The 17,614-nt window shown below is 43.2% G+C and overlaps 1 protein-coding gene across 7 annotated transcripts in view; it reads left to right on the forward strand.

Moving 5' to 3' along the window:
* LOC126401758 (inositol polyphosphate-4-phosphatase type I A-like) overlaps window positions 1-17,614 on the forward strand; it is a 78,845-nt gene that overhangs the window by 8,711 nt on the left and 52,520 nt on the right. For all 7 annotated transcript variants that reach the window (XM_050063234.1, XM_050063238.1, XM_050063239.1 and 4 more), the window contains exon 2: window positions 7,458-7,542. The gene's annotated coding sequence lies outside the window, so the exon portion shown is untranslated. The remainder of the gene's footprint in view (window positions 1-7,457; window positions 7,543-17,614) is intronic.

The following is a 17,614-nucleotide window of genomic DNA, read 5'->3' on the forward strand; positions in this document are numbered from 1 at the left end:
AAGCCTTTTGGCACGAAACTGTCACTGTGCCAAGCTGGATCTGTCGACACCTCCCCCTGCTGCGCCGCCACACCCATCTCAGCGCACCTTGGTCTGCCAAACTGAGCGCGCCTCGGGTTGCGCTGCTCGAAACTAGCTCTGCACGGGGTTCGCCACCCTGCGCTGCGCCGGGAAACTAGAGGCCTATGTATGGATGCGTGTCAGGTGTGCTGTGGAGATGTTGAAGGTGCAAAACCAAAAAGCAACGATAAAGGGTGGACGTCACCTGTGGGAAGGGAGAGAGCAAGTGAAAACATGAGGCAGCTTGTGTAGCCAGGTGAGCTTCATCAAGGCAACGACCCTCCCATGTCAGCCAGCTGCCTGATGAGGTTGGCCAGAGCATCCTCCAAGACAGTGGGAGGGGCGTCACATGCCATGTACCCATTTTAAATAACTGTAATAAAGTCATGGAAAGGAGTCATAATATTATGGAAACATTTCAAAAGTTAAAACAACCAGAAATTCACAAATTTCTAACTTTGGTTGATGCTGGACAGTCTTTACTCTAGGGCTGCAACTAACCATTATTTTCATTGTCGACTAATCTGTCGATTATTTCTTCGATTAGTCGACTAATCATTTTATCGAAAAGTGTGTACTCACGCCAAAGGGTTTTAGTTCACCGTCATGGGAGAGTGTGTAAAGCTGCCAATATTTGAACGTAAGAAGCTGCAGTAAGAGTATTTTGGGGTATTTTTATAGTACTGTTCTATGAGAAATGACTCAAACCGATTAGTCGACTACGAAAATAGTCACTGATTAGTCGACTAATTGTTGCAGCCCTAATTTACTGTGTGATTTTCAAAGCATTGTAATCAAACCGACTTAATGATAATTCAGATTTTAAGCAGTGTGACTTCCTGTTGGGAATATTTCAGCTGTATACTGTGAACTAAATGGTACTTATTGTATGAAATGGCTGCTCCATCCTTTTTTAATCGCCATAGAAATTGTTGTTTTTTTAATGATGTTTGCTGAGGTAGCTTTTTTCAGCACAGTGGTCCACCTCTGCAGAAAACCTGTTGACCTCTGACCTTTGACCTCCTCCGCTTTAGTTTGAACTGACCCACGTCCTGCACAAAACGGATCCGATAAGTGTTTACAGTGTGAAATGCAAATGCAAACCGAAGACAGCCGGATTGCGAGTGGACGAAAAAGCTGTGTCACAGCAACCGGTCAGTTTGCCAAGCTACATGTGGGTGGACAGGTTGGATAACAGATATTATAAAATATATAACCCTATGATGTTTCTTTACCTAATAAATGTTTGGGAAAGAGCGGTGAGTGTGGCGAGATAATCAGATCAGAAACATCTTTTATAGCTGCATGAGCATGTGCACATTTGTGTGACACATTTTGTTGTGTTATTTTCTGCGGCACTGTGATGTTAAACAGGCAGACAAATGTCCGTCCTGGCAGACAGCATGGCTGTGGCACAGATGGCTGGAGACTCGATCATTGGCCTCTCATGCACACCAGAGACATGGATCCGCCCTTAAAAGCTTCATTGTTGTAAATACATTTACAGTCCAGAATGGACGGACACTCTGATACTAAAGTGTCTTTGTGACGTGTTACAAGTAGCATTACAAACTGAGAAGTGAAATTTTGTCATTCTCTTTTTCTACGGCATTTCACCAGACCCGTTTGCTCTTGCAGTGAAAGCAAAACAACAGATTTCTACAGTAAAACAGTTATTTCTGAGTAATCAGAGCGAAACCTGCTTTTACTGTCTTTTCTAATGAGGCTGTGTGACTTCATCGCGGTGACTCACTGGTCAGAGTCACATTTTGTTCTTTTGCTTTTTTGTCTGCTCATCCTGATGATTCATTAGCTGATGCCCACATCCTTATATCAGATGAGGTCATGCTCGCGCGGATCTGTTCGTTGGTGTTTTTGCACAAGAACAAACAAAATCTGGCGGCTCATGCAGCCATAAAATCATCTATTATGAAGTGAAAATAGCACCGCCAGAAGGGTTGATCTCTATCAACAGATGTCGACCAATCATGGGTTAACAGCAGGTACACAGACGCGTGGAGACGAGGAACACATTGGCCGATATGCAATCGTGGAACCCAGTGACATCATCTGACAACGAGGTAGCTTTATATTAGCTTTTTTGTTTATGCAGATATCTGTTTATAGAGGTTAGCTGATGTTAGCATTTAGCTACCTGGCGACAAAGATGCCTGCGACATGTACAACAAGTTTGCATGCAGTTTGCATTTTCCTACAGCCGCGACAGAAGTGAATAAAAAATCCAGGCTCTCAGGAAGTGACAAGGTAAATTACAGCTCAGTGCGTTCGTAAAGATGCAGTGTTAACTTTCCTGCTATAAATAAAATAAAACAAATAGCCAAACAAATGATACATTTCTGTAATACTGAAGATGTTACCTATCCATTTGAGGAGGAAAGACAGTTATATCGTATTCCAAGGAGGCGTGCCGGACCCTTTTATGTAAACTGACCCCATTTGGGTGGTTGGGACAACACATCTTATCATTTAGGCTAATGTAAGCATATTTATTGCACAATTTTTTTTCATACTCTGATATAATTTAAAGCTGCAGTAGGCAGAAAGCCTGAAAACGGTTGATTTTTGAGTCTCATCTGAGTTAGGTTTCGTTCGTCTCCGCCCTGAGCCCCTCCTACCAGACAAGCACGCGAGTATTGTATCCTACTTGGTTCTATTTCTCCCTCTCTGGGAGCCTCGGCTCTCCCTCACCGCGCAGCAGCCCTCCCCATCCCTGCCAGATTTTCCGCGAATGTTGGGCCGTTTTGCCGGCAAGCTGCGAGCGTTTAGACACACAGAGCCGGATTGGCGAGTTGATCCGAGGTGCCCAATTTTCCGCCTCGTAGGGTAGACATATNCCCCCCATTGCCCCAAAAAAGGTGCATTCTGTATGAACAAAAGTAGGTAGGCGGCATTTTGCCGCACTCCCCAATTTTGTTTTTATACTGCCAATGCTTAAAGAAGACTGATTGGGCTTTCCTGCTAATTTGCACAACTCCTGTTTAAAAAGGGCTAAAAATGCCCTGCAAAAAGCACCTAGCGAAATCCAGCAAGTCCATGAATATTTTTTATGGTTAATTAGGGTTCTGCACACATGAAGAGGTTGGGAAGTCTCATGCATTGCAGGTTCAACTTCCTGTTTGAATCTTGCCCCACCCGCCTACGTGATGCCACAACTATGAAGGCATGCAATTTCGATAATGTGGTTTCACAGCTATGGCTCAATAAAAAAAGTTTCCACTCATCAGGTGAGAAAAGAAACTTATCCCAGTTGACCATATGTCTCAATCACTCTTAAATCACCCTACACCAACGTGTGTTGAATGATAGAACACGTATCGGGTATGTAGTGCATAGTACGCGATTTGGGATGCAGCGATGGTCTAAATGGCTGAATGTTGAAATTATATATTCACTGGGACACTGAGCCTTATTTGTATGGAAGGACATATATTAATGAATCACTGCAGACCTTATCTGAGAGCAGAATAAAACTAGATAATGAGTTATGTGTCAGGATCATCTATAATCCAAAGAATTAACTGTTTGTCAGATTGATTTACAAGTTTCTACTCATTGCATCAGTAGAGGAAATAGTAAAGACCTTTGCGATTAAGCAGCCCCCTACCTATCTCCATAGTATGAAAACACAGGATGAGCGCTTCCAGAAATCTACAAAACCCCTCTGTTTCATGTCAGCAAGTCCTCATTGATTACTTCCCTCATATTGTGGGAACTGGCGCCTCGGAGCTCGTCAAAGAGAGACTCGTAGCTTGACCCTACCAGCTCACTTCTGCTTTCATCCCGTCTCTTTGACAGCTTCAGACTGTTGTTATTTTTTTATACTCCTGCGTCATGTTTGATTCAACATTCAGTTTTGTTTCCAGGTACGGTCAGTGGCAGGAAATCCCCCCTTACTGCGTGCTAAACAGCAGTGAGTAAGAGTTCTGTGTCAAATTGTGTTAAGTTGCCTTTCACTGGTATTTAAAGGTGCAGTGTTGCAAAACCACTAATTGGTTGAAATCATTTGACTTTTCTTCTTGGCAGTTTGACCTTTTTCCCAACATTATCTGTACGTAAGATGGATAATTACACTGCTAGAATCAAGGTAATGTCTTATGTGCTAGATCATCTTCCAAACAATATGATTTATGTTGTTACTTAGCGATGAATGAAAGTAATTTTGGCCCTTCATAAGGTGGCTGCTTGTGCATCTGTCTTTGTGAGGACTAGTGTTTTAGACTTTGAGATTGAGGATGCTTTGCATTTGACATCGAAGAACTAGTGGAGACATGAGCTGACCATTGTGTTGCCCTAACGTCGCCTGTTTCTCAGCCAAATGTTGAACTTGAATACACTGCGAAGACGTAGGTCAGGGGTCAGCGACCTTTACTACCAGACAAGCCATTTTTGGTCCAAAAAAATTTATTTAATCTGTCTGGAGCCGCAAAATATATTAGAGCCTCATTTTTTGGTCAGAGCCACAGGGAGCCATTGGAGAGGGGCTAAAGAGATGCCTGCAGCTCTGAAGCCGCAGGTTGCCAACCTCTGACCCTCGCCCCAAGGGCCAGTCCCAGTACCCCCCCTTAGCCCTACCCCTTGGCCCTACCCCTACATTTGCAGTTCCCGCGAGGGGTAGGGGTGTCCCAATTCCTTTTTAGGAAGGGGCATAACGAGGGGTAGTGGGTATGAAACTAGCCCTTCAGAGCGAGGGATTTCAGATGCTGACTTGCCAGCGAGGGGTTAGTCTCGCTCACCAGACCTTTCTCAAGAAAAGAAAGGTCTGGCTGCGCCGACTCTCACTTTAAGATTGGAAAAAAAAAAGGCCCCGGCTTTTTTTATTTCTTTCAACCAATCACAATCGTTCTGGGCGGTGCCACAGCAACGGTGCGCTTGCAAAAATATTGCCGGGGAGAAAAAGGTTTTGGTGTAACACGCCCACAAAAATATCGCCTACAGGACGCGAACCATGGCAGAAAAATTGCTACATCCCCGCAAGATCAAACACCGCAAAAGTTAGTAAAGAACGTGTTGAAAACTGCAACTGGAGGTGGTAGGGCGGGACTTCAGCGGGTGGCTCCTTCCGCCCAATGAGAGACTGATCTATGCAGCGAACTTCCGCCCACTCAGACTAGCGAGGGGTAGACGTCGCCATGGCTACCACCGAGCAAGAGACGGGGAAGAAAGTTCATACATAGCTAACGTTACTGTCGTCAGGTTGCTTGATAGCTAGCTAGCTATCTGGCGTCTGTCATCTGTCCTGTTCTGCAAAATTGTTGGATTTTTCACATTACGATAACACGCCAGCTAGTATAACTATGCTGCATCGCAATGTTAGCTGGTTAGCTAGCTAGCAGAAGTCCCCTGTCGTCTGTCGTTCATCAAACGAAGCATGATGAATACAGCAAACGCAATCGGTAGGATGAACTCAACTGGAGACTCCATTGTGCCAGTTGGAAATGTAGATGGCTTCCTGTTTAAAATAGTTATGTATGCGTGAACGTAACCGACGCAGTGACGTAGTGAGTGGTGTGACAATTCCTAGGGAAAGATTTCAACCCCTACCCCTCGTGGCTTCATTTCGATGGCTAAGGGGTAGTGGACAAGGGGGGGTATTGGGATTGGGCCCAAGTCAACGTTTGGGTTGTGCGAACTGATAAATCCGTCATGAAGGTCTTCTGTTCTCCCTTTTTGAATGACGCTGGTGTGGAGAGTTATTTCGTCTTGCACAGGTGTGGAATATACGTGCTAGGCGACGTGAGACTAGCAATAATCATCCTTCATCACTGGTAAATCCTTGATGTCAGTTTGGTGTGTTTGGGCCTCGAGACTTGGTTTTAGCGTGGGTGGATTGTGAGACAATGAGTGCAGAAGGGCCCACCACCTCTCCTAAATTCCTACTGTACGTAGGAGAAAGACACAGACTTTTATTGTTGTTTTGCATCTGTCTTTGTCTTTGTGGTTATTTTGCCCCTTTTTGTAGTCATTGCGAGTCTCTCTGTGTCTCTTTGCAGCTGTATTGCATCCTTTTGTGGTCAATTTGAGTCCCTCAAATTTTTTGCAGAGCGGCCCCTAACACTTTGGTCCCTTTGGCCTGTGCCTGGTAGGCCTGTTCAGTAATCCATCAATGGATTTGGTTTCACTAATGTTTGGGTTGAAGCCAAGGTAAGGGTTGGAGTTAGTATAGCTGTGTGTTTCTGACTCATATACCAGATCTTAATCTTGATCTTCCTTCCTTCTTTGTTTATGCTAATGTTTGTACTGACTGTCCAGAGACATACATATAATCTATGTAGCTCTAAGTAAACAGTACTTAAAGATATTCAAAGGTGATCTTTGTCATGACTGTGTCAGTGAAGCAGCCATTTATAAAGCGCAGCCAGGTGTTTGTTCAGCAGACTGAAAGCGGGCTGAAGGTTACTGTTGTCAGCCAGACCGGCTCGTGTAAGACACTTCCTGAAACAGCAGAAGGAAGTGATGCTAATTTGAGCAAGATGCAGTTTCACACACGCACACACGCACACACACAGAGTGAGGTTTGTCCTCTCCTTCTGCACTTGAGACCTGATAAAGATAATTAAGATATACAGTGGTATTACAATAACTGATTTGATAATATTGATATAATTGATTTCTTGCTCAGCTCTGCAGTGTATTCAGAGTCCAGGAAGTAGATAGTTTGTGACACGGCTGCAACAGTGAGGGGGTGAAACTCTGTTTAGCTCTGTGTGTGTGTGTGTGTGTGTGTGTGTGTGTTTGAGGGTGTGGGCGATGCTCATTTTCATGTGAAAGGGCTACAGCTGCTCCGTCCCTCTAAAGAAATTATTCATGCTTTATTCTAATGCCGAGCCCACAGGGTCCACACACACACACACACACACACACACACACACACACACACACACACACAGCGACAGGGAACACCTCTGTTATTGGCTCAATCGAGCGACATGGGGGCAAATGTGTTTCTGACAGAACTCTCGGTTTTATTTTTAGTTTTTGTTACTGTGGGTAGAAAATGAGCAATAACAGCCGAATTATAACAAATGGTGAGTCCCTCGTGTCCCATTTTAGCCACACGCAGATAAATTAGCGTGGACAAACGCACAAAAACAAGCCTGCAATGATCTGAAGAAGACAGTGTTAACTTCTTTTGGTCTGCAAAATGTCAGCAGTGTTTCCCAAAGCCCAAGATGTCGCTTCAAATGTCTTGTTTTGCACTCATCCCAAAGACATTCAGTGTACTGTCACAGAGGAGAGGAGGCACTTGAATTAAAGACTCTTTTTCTTTCTTGAAAAATTACTCAAACTGATCAACTGATTATCATTTAATACTTGATAGATAATTGATTAATTGTTGCAGCTCTATTTCCAAATGTAAAACCTACATGTCTTTTCAGATCTTCTGCTGCCCTGTCTGGAAGATCATCCTCACTGAACCTGGATCAGCTCACTTCCTCTTCTCCTTCATCCCATCAGTAGACTGTGAGTAGATATTAAATGATCAGTGAGCACATAAACACCCTCAGAATTTCACATTAAAAAGGCTGCAACCAACGCACTTTGGGGTTTGTAGATTTTTAAAATTGTCTGGTTTATATAACATTTATTTCGCAACTTTTCAGACCTTCTTTGCAAATTTATTTGTAAAACTAGCGACAAATTTAACGACATATTCAGACCAACAGGAGAGAAATATAATATGACTATTGAATTCCATGCATGCTGCTCAGAGTAATCACAGTCCACAGCTCAGTAGGTGTGGGACAGATCGGAGGAGAGGAGACGCTGCTCGCTGTGGGGGTTCAGCTGCAGTGAGTTTCCGTGGTTAAACTGACGCTCTCGCTTTCTGGATTTAAAAGCGTGAGAAAGTAGTCATCAGTATGCATCGAGCTTATGACATCATCTGGTCACTTCCTGAAGAGTTTTGGAGCCAGTGCGAGATATTTTAATTGTAAAAGAGCAGCACTGGACTTGTTTTGTCCAACCAACAGTCCCTAATTCATAAATATTCATCTTAAAGGGAAATTCCGTTTTACTTCAACCTGTTTCCTATCGTCCTAAATTTGTTTCAAGTGACTGGTGACATAAAAATAATAGTTAGCATGTTAGCCGTTAGCCTAGATACAGCCGGGGCGCATAGTAGCGTCAGACCTGTTAAAACGTAAGTGAACGGGCAACCTTCAAGTGCAAAGTTAGTCCACTAAACAAGCTTTTTTTCCACAAAGACCGCCTCATATCGTTAGGATAAATGTCAGAGAACATATAGAAAACCACATGTAAACGTGTTGTCTTACCTTACCGGTGTGCTGCCATGTTTGTTTACCATCTAGCTCTGCTTTCCAAAGAGAACATGCAGCGATCTCATAGAAAATCCATTGAAAAAAATCTGGATCTGCATCAAAACCTGTTTTAGAAATAATCTGCCAACTAACAAACAAACTGGATTGAAATTAAATCCTGCTGACTGCATGTACGTAAATTTGTAAACCTTTTTCCTTCATGGTGTTATTGACTCAAATGCTGGTTGTTTTGATAGATCGTTTCGCCTCATTGTAATGTAATGCACTGTAAACCAGTCAGACAAGAACAATGTTAACATTGTCACGGTCATTGGAGGTTCTCCCTAACCGGCAGTGGAATCCAAGATAAAGTACAGGCACTCTGCTGTGCAGTCACATCACGTTTTACATGTCAGTCTGAGCTCAGTGATTTGGTGGTATGAACAGACAAGGTCTTTGTATCAGTACTGATTTCTGTGCAGCTGAGAGTCGGCATGATGAAGCAGAATAACTTGATGGGTCTGTACTCGACGACCTCACAGATCACAGACATGATGTCACCTGCTTTGATTTATTGACAAGGCCAAAAATACTACCAGTGAAATCCTCGTATTGGAGAAATGAAGGAAAGTTAGAACAGAAATTACCTTTCATTGCAAAAAGCACTCTCGTAATGAGACCTTTTTAAACATTAAAGAAAGGCATCAGCCTCTACTGAAGCTGAAAATCAGAAGAATAGACCTTAACAGTCTCACTTTAAACTGCGATTACTTGAGAGATTGATAGGAAACAAACACAAATGATATGCGTACTCTTCATATCCATTATTTGATGTTATCATTGAAATTCTGCTAGTATTGTCAGATTTTCATGTTAACCAAATCAGATCTGAAAGGATGATTAATGGATTTATAGAGTGGCAGAAAATTCATCTGCAGCTGTTTTAATAATTGTCATTTTTCATAAAAAGCTGTCAAACATTCACTGCTGCTGAATACAGTGTGAGGATTGGTGCTTTTTCTCTGTTTGGGGAATGTGGAGGTTGATACCTCAATCTCTTTGTCACAATCATTAGGCCATTCCTGAGCAGTGTGGCATTGCACATTGTCCTGCTGGGGGGGTCACTGCCATCAGGCAGAGCCGTTGCCATAAGAGGGGTACTTGGTCAACACATTCTGACCCGACCTCGTCACATATTGACATTTGGTCATGGACTTTCCAAGTCCAGATACGACATGAAAGGTACCCTTTCTGTGTTGATTTTTGACGTTCTGGGACATTGTGTCAACTTCAACCTGTTACATGCATCGTCTGTTTTCAAAATACACTTCTGTTTTCTCAGGAAATTTACCGTTTACACACAGTCTCTTTCAAAATAAACGCGAAATTGACATTTTTTTGCCTTCAACAACTAACACACGTGGTTTGGTTCAGTAAAAAAGAGCAGGGTTTGGCTTTATAATCTTATGGGACACAAACACTGCTCTCCCGGGTGAAAGTCGGTGTTTGTTGGACCCATCTACCTCCCCTCCCACTTGCCCTACTCGGACTTTAGTCGCCTTAACTTTAGTTCGTGTTCCGCCACGTTTCCCTCAATGCAGCACATCATGCCAACATTGAAGGGCGGCTTTTTTGTCAGTAAGTGCGTTTCCATGAACCCTAGAAATGCGCAAAACCTAAATATCGCAATAAAAAACTTGTAATGGAAACACCTACATTTCGAAAAAACTCTTAAATATGGAGAAAAAGTTTTTACGCTCTCATGAGGTGGTTTTTCAGACGTGTCGATATAGAAGGGAAACACTTTTTTCGCAAATATACGTCACCGGACATTGACATTGGTGAATTCCTCGTCCACGATCCTCTCCCAGAAATCCTTTATCCATGGTCGCTGCCACACATAAGGACTTTGCCTTTGCAATACCACTTGCTCTCTTCGTCTTCGGTTGTAGACTACTGCAACAGCAGCAGTGGCAACCGAGATGATTGCTCCAGCTCGCAAGAGATTTGGAATGTCCATCTTTCTTCCGCAAACAAAGTGGAGTCTCGCGGGACGAGATTTTACGAGAATTACGGCTCACGTACAAAACAATTTTTAATGGAAACACCTGCAAGTTGCAATTGTGCTTTGTCGAAACTTTAGAAATATCGCATTTATTTTGCTCAAAACTGTAATGGAAACGCGGCTAGTGTCCGAGGCTGCAAGTCACTGCCCAAGCACTGGATTTCAACGACTTCGGAGTGAGACCTGGTTGACTTGGTGGAACAGTGTTTGGGTGGGTGGAGCGCATCGGGTGGCACTGACATGAATGTCAGGACCCAAGGTTTCCCAGCAGAACATTGCATTGCAACAACATTATGAATATTATCCACTTCATCTGTCAGTGGTTTTAATGTTTTGGCTGATTGGCGTGTACGATTGTGAGTAGGGATATCGAGTTCAGTTAATGTGTTTGTTTCTAAAAACATAAAATGATGTGAAATACAAGAGGCGCCAGGACTTGACATAAACACTTACCCAGGGCAAGGAAACTGTTCAGGCGAGTGTAATGTCTCGTGCAGTTGTCAGCTCAGGCAAGTGAAAATTAAATGTTACGTCTAACGTAATGTTATGTGAAAATAAATTGCGTTATCACTGAAGCAGAGCTTTTCCAGCTGAGCTGCATGTGCGAGTCTGTCTCATTACCAAGGGTTGAACAGAGCTGATGAGAAAAATCTGACACCCTGTAGACTTTAGAAAGCTCAATTTGGGGTCAATAATGTTACACATGCTATAATGTTACTAACGTTAAATATCTCTTGAAGGCTGCATGCGAGAGAGACTTCCTTGTTTCAGTTTTGTAATCTATCCTTGAACTGTGGAGGATCTTTGGTGACTGTTAAAAAATCCATAATGATAAATCTGACAATGAATGTCTTCTGTTCTGTGATTATTAAGCAATTTTATGGTGATGAAAACAGTTGCTGTTGTTGGCCGTCCGCGATGCTTTATTTAACCAACTTGTCGACCAATCAGAGGCTGCAGTTCTGATTGTGTAAAGGTTAAAGGAAATGGCCACTTTAGAATGAAAATACAGACAGTACTTACTGACCCTCATGACGACAAGAAGTCCAGTGTAGTTTTTTAATCCACAAAACTCGTTCGGGGTGTCGGAGGATAACAGCTAGCCGGATTTTTCCATACACTTTAAGTGCATGGAACCCACGTCCAAAATCATTTTGAAAATGTGATAAAACGCCGCTAATGCATTTCAAGAACGTCAGAACGGCTCATCCGTCGTAATCCAAGTGCCCTGAAGCCGCGGCATGCAAAATTGACTTGAAAAGACGTAATTTACTCCACTTTTATAGCATCATTTCTCACCGTGGTCAGTTAGCCTGCAGGAGTGCTGTGTTTACATGGCAACCGACGTTCTTGTTCTCGAGTCTCGCGAGTTGCAGGCTAACTGACCACGGTTCTGGTTCACCATTCTGACATCTTTGAAATGTATTAGCGGAGTTTTATCACATTTTCAAAAATGATTTTGGACGTGGGTTCCATGCACTTAAAGTGTATGGAAAAATCCGGCTAGCTGTTATCCTCCGACACCCTGAACGAGTTTTGTGGATCAAAAAAGACTACACTTGACTTCTTGTCGGCATGAGGGTCACTAAGTACTGTCTGTGTTTTCATTCTAAAGTGAGCATTTCCTTTAAGTGCATAAAATGTGACAGGTTGTGGTTGTCCCCTCCCAGAAGTTGCGTCATGGTGCTGCTAATGTAAGAACGGCGCCAGCAGGTCTCGCTCAAGCTGTTAGTGTTGTGTGGCATTTCCCACAGAATTAGAATGTGTGTGTGGCTGTGTGTCTTTGGGTTGTTCTATGTCCTGTGTCTAAATTTGGAGCTTCAAGAGTTTAATCAGTCGATCCGATCCGATCAGAGCTGATCAGATGAGACCGATGGATGAGAGGAGCAGCTGCTGCGGAGGCGAGTGAAAGCAAACTGTTAGACCCAGCGCAATGAGCAGTGAAATTTCACTTTTCCTGGTGTGTGTGTATGCAAATTAACCTACAGACCAATATGCAGGTAAACAGGTAAAAAAATATTCTCTGCGGTGAGCCGTTGACATCCCTAGTTGTGAATGGAAATTTTTTTTCTTTGGGCTGCTGTTGGGACATCAGCTGGGACTCTTGGAAACTTGGATGGTCTTTCTTTGCTTTTTTATGACGTTGATAGACCAAGCAGTTCATATATAATCAAAATAATCATGAGACGGTGTAGCAGTTTGTTTAAGTGATGAGTTTCCCTTCTCACTGGAACAAAAACCAGTGAATTTGACTGCTCTGGTATTTGTTTACATTGAGAACCTGCAGATAAACTTAGGGTATGTTTATTGTGTTTTTCGTGTCAAGGAAGAACCATATTTAGAAGAAGTACCGTCTGAGAGGAGATGTGACCTGACACACACACACTCACACAAAAACGTGCGCTGTGATTCCTTGTCTTCAGCGTGTGTGAAAGGCCTGTTGGCAAAGAGGAACCTGTAAAATGAGATTTCGCCATGTATGGTCAACTGGACTCTCACTCTCACGCAGTATGTCTCTCTTTCACCCAGTTGGGCCTCGAGACGAAGACAGAAGCTTCAAACACAGCCTCATACATGAACACATGAGATATACACACTGAGGGAAGATGTAAGGCGAACAGAAATGGGTTTAAGAACTTGAAGCAGGTCGTGACTTCCTCTTGTCTGAAGCACAAACTACATGACCGTCATACAGCTTATATTTCATGACCTTTAATGTAGAATCTTGGCAGTGCTCCTCATCGTTATTGTAAATATCTGATTTCACAACATGCTGATGATTTGCGCGGCCAGAATAAATCTTGTTTGAAAATCTTTAGACTGATGAATCGAGTTGTGCTGCCTTTCCAACAAATTCTCCAAACTAAACAAGTCATTCGTCACGACCCTCCAAAACAGATTAAAAGTTTATTCTTGACCTTAAAAAACAATCTTCCATTCAATAGCTGTTCTGGAGCTTTCACTCGCATCACATGAGTTTCACCGTGGAATTGTAAATGTTCAAATTTCCATTTTTCTGAGCACTTTAAGCACATCTCGCCCAAGTTGTCCAAAAAGCTGGGATTGATTTGATGTTGGCTGGAGACACGATGGGAACAGCGACCTCCAGTATCAAGGTCAGAAAGTTTGTACAATTCCAACCTCATCTCTTACACCTATTTTTGACCTACATGAAACAGGTTTGTACACCTGTTTTTGAACCATCAGGAGCACTTCAACAAAATATTAATTAATTCTAAACCTGAAAACAAAGCAGGTTTTCAGGGCTGAGTCCTTGGTTCGTGTCCAACCTGCAGCCTGTTCTAAATAAAGGCAGTAAAAGCCGTATGAATTGTTTTTAAAGAAATCGCATTTTTTTCTTGACCTGAAGTGTAAACCATGACAACATCAGGGGGTGTTTCATCTCCTACAAGTTGTAAAGAGAAGGTGGAAAAGGAAACAATAGAAAGGTCATGTAAGAAATCATCATGCCCTAATTCTTAGTAGTTTGTCCATGCTTGTTTTTTGGATTAAGATCGCGAGTAATCCTTCAACTTTTCCCATCGAAAAACAGCATGACATGACTTGTCACCACTCATCGCGATTTTGGACTTTGTGTGTTTAGGCTGCTCTGGTGCGAAATAAATAAGAAATAAAAGAAAAACTTATTTTTAATACCAAACATCACATGGTTTGATGACGTAGTGCACCTGGGAGATACCATTTAACAGAGGAGGGGGGGAGCGCGGACGTGGGCGTCCTGGCGGAGTTAGAGAGGTTAAATGACAAAAGCCCTTTTTAGACAGGAGTTGTGCAAATGTGCAGGAAAGCCCAATCAGTCTTTTTTCAGCATTGGCAGTATAAAAACAAAATCGGGGAGTGCAGCAAAATGCCGCCTACCTACTTTTGTTTATACAGAATGCACCTTTTTCGGGGCAATGGGGGGCGTGAGCAAGTAACAAAACGTGTAGCTCAGCGTGTGACGTAAACAGTGACGTGGGAGGGAAGCCGCGGCTGGTCAGTCCTTCGGCGATTCTCTCGTAAGTCGGCCCGTTCTTCACCGTCCCCGTCATCTGACGGTTAATGGCCTCTTCGTTTGCGAGGACAAGGAGGGCGCGCAATTCCTTGTCTCCCCAGTTGCTCATCTTTACAGTGTCTGTCAGGTTTGTGTTTCCCTCTTGCTACTAGCTGCTCGCTAATTCCTGCTATCAGCTGTTTCCTGTTTATCCACCGCCAGTGGGTCGCACGTGTGGCGTCATCAACAGCTCCTCCCACAAGTCTTCAACAGTCTGTTTAAACTAAAAGGGTTCCGCCAATATGTCTACCCTACGATGCGGAAAATTGAGCACCTCGGATCAACTCGCCAATCCGGCTCTGTGTGTCTAAACGCTCGCAGCTTGCCGGCAAAACGGCCCAACATTCGCGGAAAATCTGGCAGTGTAAAAGAAGCTAAAGATTACACAGGCTTGAAACAAAGTAAAAAGGGGCGCAGCATTTTTTTAGCTGAGATGCTTTGGTTGGTTTTGGTCAGCGATGTTACGGTTGGTCGATGTGGTACTTGTCACACCCCTCCTCCACTGTGATTGGAGGACGAGGTATGATGTGACAGTGAGGGACTAATGTAGCGTCTCACCAAAAGTTGAACATTTTACAACTTTTTGCAACCAGAAAAAATGGCAAAGGTGCAGCGCTTGGTTTGGTAGCTGAGTGTAAATACTCAGCGCTTTCACTAACGTTGCGGTTGCGGCAGTTGCTTGCAATCACCTGCTGTTTGCTCATCTATAGCCCAATATTGCATGGTTGTGGTTATTGCGTCATGGATCAAATCACCTGTCTTAATAAAGTTAAATCTGTCTGAAAAGACTTGACGTGTTAAATAAGAAGTGAGACCCCAAACATCAGCCCTGATTGACCCCTATTTTTCATGTTATCATCCATATCAGGGCGGTGAGTAACTCAAGTCCTTTGGTGACAGCATGACCATAGACTGAATCCTTTTAGATTTCAGAGAGTGATACATGTCGTGGCATTTTAGAATAATTCAATTAAATCTACTTAAAAGTTCTATTTTAATGGGTCTTTGAGCCTGTTTATGTCCGCTAATAATAAGACATAATCCACTTTGTGAATCCTGGATTGGGGTTTTATGTGTCCTGAGCTCTGGCCGGGATTTTCTGTGGTCTATACAGTGTGTGTGTGCCCCAATTCATGTGACTCACAAACCTACACACACACATATCCACTGACATGCCAGGCTAAATTTGGAGCTCCCTTATATGGCAGCTTTTCCCCCTCAGTGAAGTTTCTGTGCTGCTGAGGATTCGGAGAAGAGTTTCCTCACCTTATTTTTTTTTTGGCATCACTGGACTGTTTTGGCAGGATAGTAAATTCCCCCGGCCTGCCAAATTACTTAATTGATTTGAGGTGTTAAATCTGTCATCAGGTCATACACAGAGGGATTTGCACTGAATGTGTCAGGATGCATGGAGAAGGAAAGTAATAGTTTTAGCATTATGGCTGAGAGCTAGTGGGAAAACTCAGCTCAGTAGAGTGTAATGCCCAATGCACAAATAAGGTGTAATCCCTCTTTTGTTGAATCAAAGTGCTTGACAGACAAATGTTTTAAAAGAAAGTCAGGAAGTCGATGTCCGTAAAAAGTGTGGGATGATTCGTAGAAAGCCATTTTTGATAAGGAAACTTGGAGGCAAGTGCTCGTGTTAAGCCCCTCTCAAACTGCAGTGTTTTTTGGCTTTGGGAGTGGAAAATGTGACTCCAGTTGGCTGAGAGACTGGAAATTTCCCTCTAGATTTTGTGAACAAAGACCAGAGGTGAATGAGGTCTGGTCATATTCTTTGGTACATTCAGGTGGAGACATTCCCAGAAACATGGTGGCAAATGTACTGTTTGCATTGTGTGTTTAGCGTTTAGACTTTACCTGAGTGGGCTGCCCAGGTATAGGCCTATTAATGGCCACCAAAGTATATTTTGCGACCCACTTTTTAGTTTTTATCCATCGTCTGGAAAGAGAACAACGTTATCTGTGATTGATTAATTAGTGGACAGTCTCCCCTCGCTCTACCCCCCTCCTGTACCTGTTCATTCTGGGAACGTGGCCGAATCCGAAGCACCCTGAAGCACCGGTGTTGTGTCAAGGTCTGTTCCACTGTCAAATAGTGTCCCTTGTGTAGGGGCGGGTGATACCCCTACACAAATATGGCAAGAGACGAGAGGGAGAGACGCTGTGCTGCTGCCAGAGGAGCTGCTGACTGAGTTCTCTCTGAGCCGTAAGTCACTAGGAGTCTGAAAAATCCAAGGCTGTCCGTAAAACAGTCAGGACGTAAACGATATGATATAGCACAGCCCTACCTTTGTGTTGTCGGTTCAGGTTCAGATTTAGAAAGGGGGAAACACATTGACAGGGAAACGGTTTTCGACACCTGCTGACCATCTGCAGCGATAGTTTCAGCATCTGGCCTATTTTCTCTGCAACCTGCGAGTGAATCTAGCGAGAGTACACATTGATAATCTGCTAGAAATTATATAAGGATATATTATATAAATGATCTGATTATGATAAATGACAAAATATGCGTCCTATGCTTGACAAGCCTTTTGATTTTTCTGCCCCTCTGTCTGCTTTTTTTCCCGGAGTTTCAGTTTCTGGAATTTTTACCCCACGCATGATGAAATTTCAGAATCTGCCCATCCAGTATATTCACTAGAAATAGCCTAGTATCCCTGCTGGTTGTGATTGTGTTACATAGCATACATATTCCACATATTTCTCAGCGGTGTCTGAACACAGAGAGAAAAACGAGGAGACTAGTCTTGCCACGACACCAGAATTTCCACGATTCTTGATACTCATTCGATACCACGATAAAAATCAAAAAACAGACGGCGCCACTGGCTGCGCACATGTGAGTGATCGACGGTGACAACGCGTGTGTCGGCTCCGTCGAGTGTACCAAGTGCAGTGCGATGCTGGTGTATGACAGCAAAAAGACGGGGACCTCGACACTTAAGAGGCACATGACGAAGGCTTGTACGGTGGCCCTGAAGTGCAAATCACAACGGCAAATCAGAAAACACAACAACAAAACAGAAAACACAACGAGAAATTACGAAACACAACAACAAAACAGAAAACACAACAAATCAAAAAACACAACAAAACAGAAAACACAACGAGAAATTACTAAATACAACAACAAAACAGAAAACACAACAA

Source organism: Epinephelus moara, chromosome 15 (assembly GCF_006386435.1).
Source record: "Epinephelus moara isolate mb chromosome 15, YSFRI_EMoa_1.0, whole genome shotgun sequence".
Classification (NCBI taxonomy): Eukaryota; Metazoa; Chordata; class Actinopteri; order Perciformes; family Serranidae; genus Epinephelus; species Epinephelus moara.